The following is an 8,194-nucleotide window of genomic DNA, read 5'->3' on the forward strand; positions in this document are numbered from 1 at the left end:
ACAATTCAGAAAACATTTGCTTTTCCCTGAACCATTTGCCAATAAGTTGCTGACTTGATGACCCATTGCTTCCAAATATTTTAGTGGCATTTCCTAAGGAGATTCTTCTGTGTAATATCAAAATGACAATCAAAATTAGAAAATTAATTTACATTTCTATCATCACATCTTCAACTTTATTCAAGCTTTACTGGTTATCTCATCAAATTCCGTTTAACAACAGGATCTAGTTTGGAATTACAGGTTGCATTTGGTTCTAAACTCTCCTTAGTCTCCTTACGTCTAGACCACTCCATTTATTGAATTGAGATGTATTCCTTCCTCTTCTATTTTCTGGGAGGGGTTGTATAAAACCAGTGTTAATTCTTTCTAAAAAATTTGATAGAATTCTTCAGTAAAACCATCTGGGCCAAGTTTTTTTTTTTTTTTTTTTTTGTTTTGGTGGGGGGTTGGGGGATGGAGTTTTGCTCTTGTTGCCCAGGCTGGAGTGCAATGGCACGACCTTGGCTCATTGCAGCCTCCACCTCCTGGGTTCAAGGATTGTCTTGCCTCAGCCTCCTGAGTAGCTGGGATTACAGGCACCCGCTACCATGCCCAGCTAGTATTTTGTATTTTGAGTAGAGAAGGGTTTCACCATGTTTGCCAGAGCGGTCTTAAATTCCTGACCTCAGGTGATCCACCCGCCTCGGCCTCCCAAAGTGCTGGAATTACAGGTGTGAGCCACCACACCTCACTGGCCTAGAGATGTTTATGGGATTTTAAATTACAAAGCCCATTTTCTTAACAGTTATAGGGCTATTTAAATTCATATTGGATGAGTTGTTGTAGTTTGTGTGTTTTCTGGAATTGGTGCATTTCATCTAAGAAATTCCATTTTAGCTAATCTATGTGCAGTTTTATTGTTCGTTACTTTGTATAGACGTTTTCAATGAAAAGGTAATCTAATACATATATTTATAAAAATAAATGCATATTTTATATTTGTATCATGTAATTTTATATCTGTATCATATACTTTGGATCAAGCTCTAGATGTAGCAAAGATCTCAGGGGCAGGCTGTATTCTGCATTGATGGGAGACTCAGTGACCTGTAAAGCCTGTGTCTCTACACACTTCAGAGTTTGCTCTGCGTGAGTCTCTGACCATACAAATAGCTATACTGTGGCTATATTGTGCTGACACCTCATTTTATTTTAATTTTTTTCATGATGTATTATTCAAAATAATGTGATACAGTGCAAATCAGATTTGCCATGGTCCCTGACCTCAGGTTGCTTGGGGTCTCTGTAGGGGTTGCAGAGAAGTAATTAGGAAATCAGAAATCAGTGTGGTCAGTGTTGTGATGAGGAGGCAACAGGTCCTCATGAGAACACAGAGAAGAGGTATCTCTTTTAATCTCTGCATCTCTGTTACCTAGTACAGTACCTTGCACATAGTAGGTTCTCATTAAGTCTTTGTTGAATGAATGAATAAACTCAGAACTGGGTGATCACAAGGTCACTTTTCGAGAGGACTTGTGTCTGAGTCAAGTTAGTGATATCTATGGGCAGTAGATGAGTGGAGGGAATTCTCTCATGTGGATGCAATAATATGCAGTGTTGTAGAAGGACAGAAAGCTTAGCAATCTAAATAGTTGTCTAAAGCTATTTGCAAGTGGGGAGTGGTTTCCAAAAGTGATTGCAGACTGAAGGCTAAGAAGAAATAACTCTGACCAAAGTATGTGTTGGGCAAGGTTAGCCAAGAACCAGAATTGATTTTTATGAATTAGCATTTTTGGTTCTGGCTGTTGTGTTTACCATTACTAGGTTTAGTTTCTACCATGTCTTAAAAATAATGATCTCCAAATGAATAAGAAGTATTTTTTGTGTGAAGCATGGTACAGTTTTCTCTGGCTCTTACCTACTAGTCTTACTCATACTATCTTTGCTTTAAAACTACTTTTTTATGCTCTAAATATATCTGTGATAAATCATGAGTTTACCACTAATAATGGTGGGTCATATTGTTGTGTTTTCATATGCCAGGCACTGTATTGAGACCCTGCCATGAGTTATTTCACTTAATGTGGACAGTGGCCTGTCTGTAAGAAAGCCAAACCTAGGGCTCCCATTTTACAGAAGTGGCAACTAAGGTTTGGGGAAGTTAAATTGTGTGTACCCAAGGTCACTTAGGTAAGCCTGGGACTCACATTTGAATCTAAGTCTGTCTGACTTCATTTAACCACTGAGCTACGTGTGCTCTTTCCAGTGTTTCATATGTCTTTTATTAAACAAAAAAGGCCCAGGATTTAGTTTTACTTGTGTATATATCCTTAGAAAGTTTATCAGTTAAGTAGGGAAAGAGTTTGTAGTGAAGTAACATATTAAGACTCTCCTAAAAGCAAATTACAGAAACCCACTTTAGCCAGCATGGCTGGATGCAGATGCTCCAACAATAATTACTGTGCTTTTCCTCTCTGTGTCTCCTCCTTTCTCACCTTCCTCCTTCTCCCTCCTTCTTTATCCCACTGCCCCACTCCCTTTCTCATTCTGCTTTTCTTAGAGTGTTGGCCCATTCTGTCTTTTCACAAAAGCAGCCCCAGTTGAAACCAGCTCCACCTGTGATCCTAGGAAGAGAAAGCATCTTCTCTGGGAGCTCTGGCAGTAATGCCCTGGGGAATACTCTTGGTCATGGGGACTGGGGGCTGTGAAAGGACTTTGTGAACTATATGGAATGTAGTTGTTGGGGTGACAACATGTCCATACTTCATCTTGATAAGACATGTCATTTGATGGTTGAAAGCTATAATTATTTAAAGGTAATGCACAATATATTTTAATAGCTTTATCAAGATATAGCTCACATACCGTAGGACTCACCCATTTAAAGTATACAGTTCAATGGTTTGAATATATTCACAGTTGTACAGCTATCAGCACTGTCTAATCTGTAACATTTTCGTCACAAAAAGAAACCTTGTACCCATTCACAGTCACTCACTATTTTTCCCAAATCTCTCAGCCTTAAGCAACCACTCATCTGCTTTCTGTCTCTATAGATTTGCCTATTCTAGACATTTTATGTAAGTGCAATCAGACGACTTGTGGTCTTTTGTGTCTGACTTCTTTCATTAGCATGTTTTCAAGGTTTATCTGTCTTTGTGTATCATCGTGCATTTTTTATTAATTGCCAAATATTCCATTATATGGATATACCACATTTTATTTCTGTCTGTTGTTGATGAACATTTGGGTTGTTTTCATGTTTTTGCAATATGAATAATGCTGCTGTGAACATTTATGTAGAAGCTTTTGTGTAGATTTGTTTTTACTTCTTCTGTGTGTACCTAGGAGTGGAATTGCTGGCTCATATGATAACTATACCTAACATTTTGAGGAGCTGTCTTCCAAAGTGACTGTATCATTTTACATTCTCACCAGCAATGTGTGAGGGTTCCAGTTTCTTTACATTCTTGTCAACCGTTACTATCTTTTTGATTATAGGCATCTTGGTGGGTGTGAAGTGGTATAATGCATATTTTATAAAAGTGGTAAAATGCATATTTGTTTGTTAAATAATGGCCTGTTTACTTGTCATCTTACCTTGTATTGGAGCTTTCCCTGTGGGTTCTGCACCTGCTCCTCCTCAGTCCAGCCAGCCAGGTAGGCAGACCATGCTGATCAAAGGATCAGAAGCATATGTTTACTTTTCTTTTCCTTTATAAATTTTATTATTTACAAATCTAGATGGGGATTATTCTTATTTTCATATTAAGAAACAGGCTATAAATGCCAGAGGTTGCTTGGTTGAAGATGGAGCAGGGATTCGTATTTAGGATTTGTTAGGTGGTAGAGAGCTGCTTGCTTCAGGTCTGCAGTGTCAGCCTACTTTGACATGATAGGTGGCATTCATATGACACACATTCCCACTTGTGTTCACTGTATTATATGTAGTTCCCAGCAAACTAGTTTTATCTCTGCTGCTTTTTTCTTAGAAATGTGAGGGCAAGAGTAATATCTTAGGAATAGTCTTGATTACTCATGAATGATTGTTCATGAGCTTGACTATTTTAATTTTCATTAGTATAAATTACTTGCAGCACACCAAAAACTGAGCTGCTTTTTTATGATTCACAATGGTTGCTTCTAACTACTTTATTATGGCAACGTTCATTATCAGCCCTGTAGCGCTATTTAACATTCACCTTGGCATCAGTATAAAATTTGATACTCATGCACAGACAGACGGTCTTCTATCAGTGGCTTTCTCCCTAGCCATAGAGCAGTCTGTGTATCCAGACTCCATATTGAGTCGTGCCTCCTCAGTGCAACATAAGAGAATCTATGTTGATCACACCTTATGCGAAAGTCTATGTTGATCACTTGCCACCCATTTGCCACATATCACTGTATAACTTGAAAGTCAAGAACTTGTGATTTAGAATTGCTGTTCAGATCATGCTTAATATTTTCATGGCATCAAGCAACAGCAAGAAGAGATTACACATATCAGCAGTATGCTCTAAATGTGGAAGTCATATGCTGATCTCCATAAGATAAAACAGGAGCTTGCAGGTATTCAACAACACATATTGTTTTAAGCTGATAATATGCCGGGAGTAGGTGCTGGGGGATACAATGAACAAACTGGATAAATATCTCTGTCCTTATAAAGTGTACATCCCAGTGATGAATGATTTACTATGAGATCATTTATAATGTGTAACAACCAGGTAAAAAATCTATTGTGATTTTTTTGGTAGCAGCGTCTGAAAGCTTTGAAATTCTAAAAATGAAAATAAAGAAATTAAAAATGTTTAAATTGGTGCATTTAGCTAGTATATTATGTAAGTGATTATTTGTTAAGTATCCCAAAGGTAAGATATTAGAGATCCCAATTTAATCATTAAAAGTAAATACTTTTTATATTGACCTTATCCTTATCAAAAAGTGTACTATTATAATGACAAGCCATGCAATCTCAAAATCAACAACATTCATGTAAATTGATAAGTTGATACTATATCAAATAGAAATCTCATGATAGTGAGGCAGGCCAGTAGTTGAATTTTTCAGTTTTTTAGAAGCATAATTTGAAGACTTGTAAAATTAATAGGACAGTTGAAATTGAAATTTATTTTTAAACATCAGGTAATGTACTGATGTAAAAAGGTTTAAGGAAGGAGATTTGGAATCTTGTAAAATTAATAGGACAGTTGAAATTGACCTTTATTTTGAAACATCAGACTGGTAATGTGCTGATGTTGTAAAAAGGTTCACACTCAGGTTTGAGTGTGGAAACCCAAACGTCACACTTAGGAATTAAATAAGAACTAAAATAGATTTTTTAAAAATGCACATGGGTACTTTTTAACCATTTTTAACCCAGAAATGAATGATTTCAAGTGAAATAAGAAAAGATCACAGTTCTTATTTGGACGAATGCTTCTGATAGGCATAGTAGGAATGAATGAATGAATGAATGAATGAATTTTATTAGTATATATAATAAATAAGTAAAGAACTTTACAAGATAATTTTAGATAGTGATAAGTACCATAACATCAGTAAAATGGGGTCTATGATAAGTGAATTAAATATTCACTCGAATACCTAATACATTTCTAAACTTACTGTGACCAAAGGGCTCCTGATTTCCCTCACCACCAGCTTCTCACCAGGGGATGCTTCTGTAGATTGTGAGGTCTGGGAAGCTTTCGAAGATGTTATTTGAGTTGAGATATGAATGGTGAAGTATCTGTGTGCATTCCAGGTATGGAGGTGGGAAAGCGTTGGCTTTGGGTTGGAAATGAGTTTAGTGTGTTGGAGGCAGTCAGTATGAAATGTTGGAATGTAATCCAGAGAAGAAATAGTGGTAGATGAGGCTAGAGAGATGGAAAGGTCCTTGATCTTTTAGGGCAGAGTAAGGAGTTAGGATGTCACTTTAATGATGGCAGCAAGTCTGTTGAGTGTTCTAGGTCTGAGGATTGATGGCCTCATGACTGTGGCTACTGTGTAGTGACTGACTGGTAGAGGCAGAAGTGGAAATGGGGACCTTTCAGAGCTGCTGTCTGGGTAAGAAGCCATAGTAGCTGTGTAGATGGAGCCTGGGCCAGCTTTGGCAATATACTTTGCAGACAGCTAAGAACTTAAGCGTGGATTCTATGTGGAAGGCAGGAGATGAGTAGTCAAGAGTTTATTTCTAGGTTTTAGCTGAGCAACTGAATGTGTGATGGTTCAATTACTAAGATGGGGAAAATTGGAGGAGAAGTTAGTGGTGAGGGGAATCAGAAGATACTTTTTGGCCACAATTGGTTTTAGATACTTATTAGATAGTCAAGCGAGGTGGTTTAGTGGGCAGTGGAATAAATATCTGTAGTTCAGTGGGGAGGTCAAGATTAAAATGACAAAGGTAGGTGTCAGCAACATAGAGCTGACTTCAAAGCCATGAGACTGGATGAACTCCCTATAAGGGGAGGGGCTAAGTTTACTTCCTTAAATTGAGAAAGTTGGACAGGATGGTGTTTAAGGTCCCGTCTTTTCCAAAAAGTTAAATGTTTATTGAATTTCAGTGAGTCTCTGTAAGAAACTTGAAGTGATGGAATTTTTTTGTAAAATGCTTTAGCTTCTTTTAAATCATGAAAAGGATGAATGGGAAGAAATACAGACATTTAAGTATTTGACATCTGTATTTATTCTGAAATTGCTTGTCCACAAAGCATGATATGTAACTGCGATCAGATATCCTTCTGAAAGTGAAAATAATCTCCTTCATTTTGTAAGGTTTCAGTTAAACCCGATTGGTCGTCAATGTGAACTTACTTTTGTCAAAAAATTTTAAACAGCTTTATTGAGGAGTCAAGTGACACCCAAGCTGCACATATTAGAAGTGTAAAGTTAGATGTTTCCACATAGGTATTCAGCCATAGAGCTGTCACCACTAGAGATAATAGATGTACTTGTCATCCCAACAGTTTCCTTGTACCCTTCAGTACTGTCTCCCTCCTGCTTCTGATCCACAGGCAACCAATGATAAGCTTTTTGTAACTGTAGATTAGTTTTCATTTTTTAACTTATATAAATAGAATCATACAGTAGGTATTCTTTTTTTCTGGCTTTTTTCATTCAACGTGATTATTTTGAGATTCATCCATGGTGTTTTTTGTGTCAGTAGTTCTTTTCCTTTTATTTGCTAAGTAATATCCTATTGTATGGATATACCAGATTCATTTTTGTAGTCATAATGAAGTTAGACTACCTTCTTTTTCCCTTCAGTGGGTCTCTTGATTTGCTAGTATTATTTGTAACCCAGAAAATTTGAGACAAGTCTCAGTTAATTTAGAAAGTTTATTTTGCCAAGTTTGACGATGCACGCTCCTGAGACAGCCTCAGGAAGTCCTGATGACATGTGCCCAGGGTGGTCGGGACATAGCTTAGTTTTATACATTTTAGGGAGATGTGAGACATCAGCCAACGTATGTAAGAAGTACAATGGTTGTGTCCGGAAAGGCAGGACAACTTGAAGCAAAGACAGGAAGGAGACTTGAAGCTGGAAGGAGCTTCTGGGTCACAGATAGGTGAGAGAGAGTAAAGCTTGCATTCTTTGAGTTTTTGATTAGCTTTTCCAAAGGAGGCAATCAGCTATGCATCTCAGTGACAGGCAGGTTGTCCCTAAGCAGTTCCCAGCTTGGCTTTTCCCTTTAGCTCAGTGATTTAGGGGACCCAAGATTTATTTTCCTTTCACACACCTAGGAGACTAAAAATGTGAGTACATATACACACAGAGACACACTCCAAACTCTCTTCATAGAAGGGCTTCATTGTTCTTATATTCATCCCCCTTCATCCTGTTCAGGGATGAGCTTCCTGGCTTTCATTTACCAGGGCAAGCTTGACAGTGCTGTGGATAGGAAGCAGGCCCACCCTTTCTGTTTGTGTTTGTGTTCTGTGTGAATTTTTGGGGATGCGTGTATGTTATTGAGCTTTATTTTTTATCTAGATTGTGTTTATGTCAGGAGGTTGCCTGAAATAAAACTGAAGCTTCATAGTTTAGCCTTTAGTTGTGTTTCATAGTTTAGCAGTTATGGATTCAGTTAATCTAGTACCTCTGATTTCACAAGGGAGCATAATCTTTTCTCAGTTCATAGGAATTTTTTATAGTTGGTTAAGACAGAGATCAAAATGAGACAAACACTCATTCACGTGGTAAGTAGAT

General features: G+C 37.5%; 1 pseudogene; it reads right to left on the minus strand.

Annotated features, from left to right (window-relative positions):
• Window positions 1-5,219: 5,219 nt before the first annotated feature.
• LOC116536217 lies at window positions 5,220-5,313 on the minus strand (annotated as a pseudogene).
• Between the last annotated feature and the right edge of the window lie 2,881 nt (window positions 5,314-8,194).

The sequence above is a fragment of the Sapajus apella genome, unplaced genomic scaffold (assembly GCF_009761245.1).
Source record: "Sapajus apella isolate SASKATOON/1434 unplaced genomic scaffold, GSC_monkey_1.0 scaffold3, whole genome shotgun sequence".
NCBI lineage: Eukaryota > Metazoa > Chordata > Mammalia > Primates > Cebidae > Sapajus > Sapajus apella.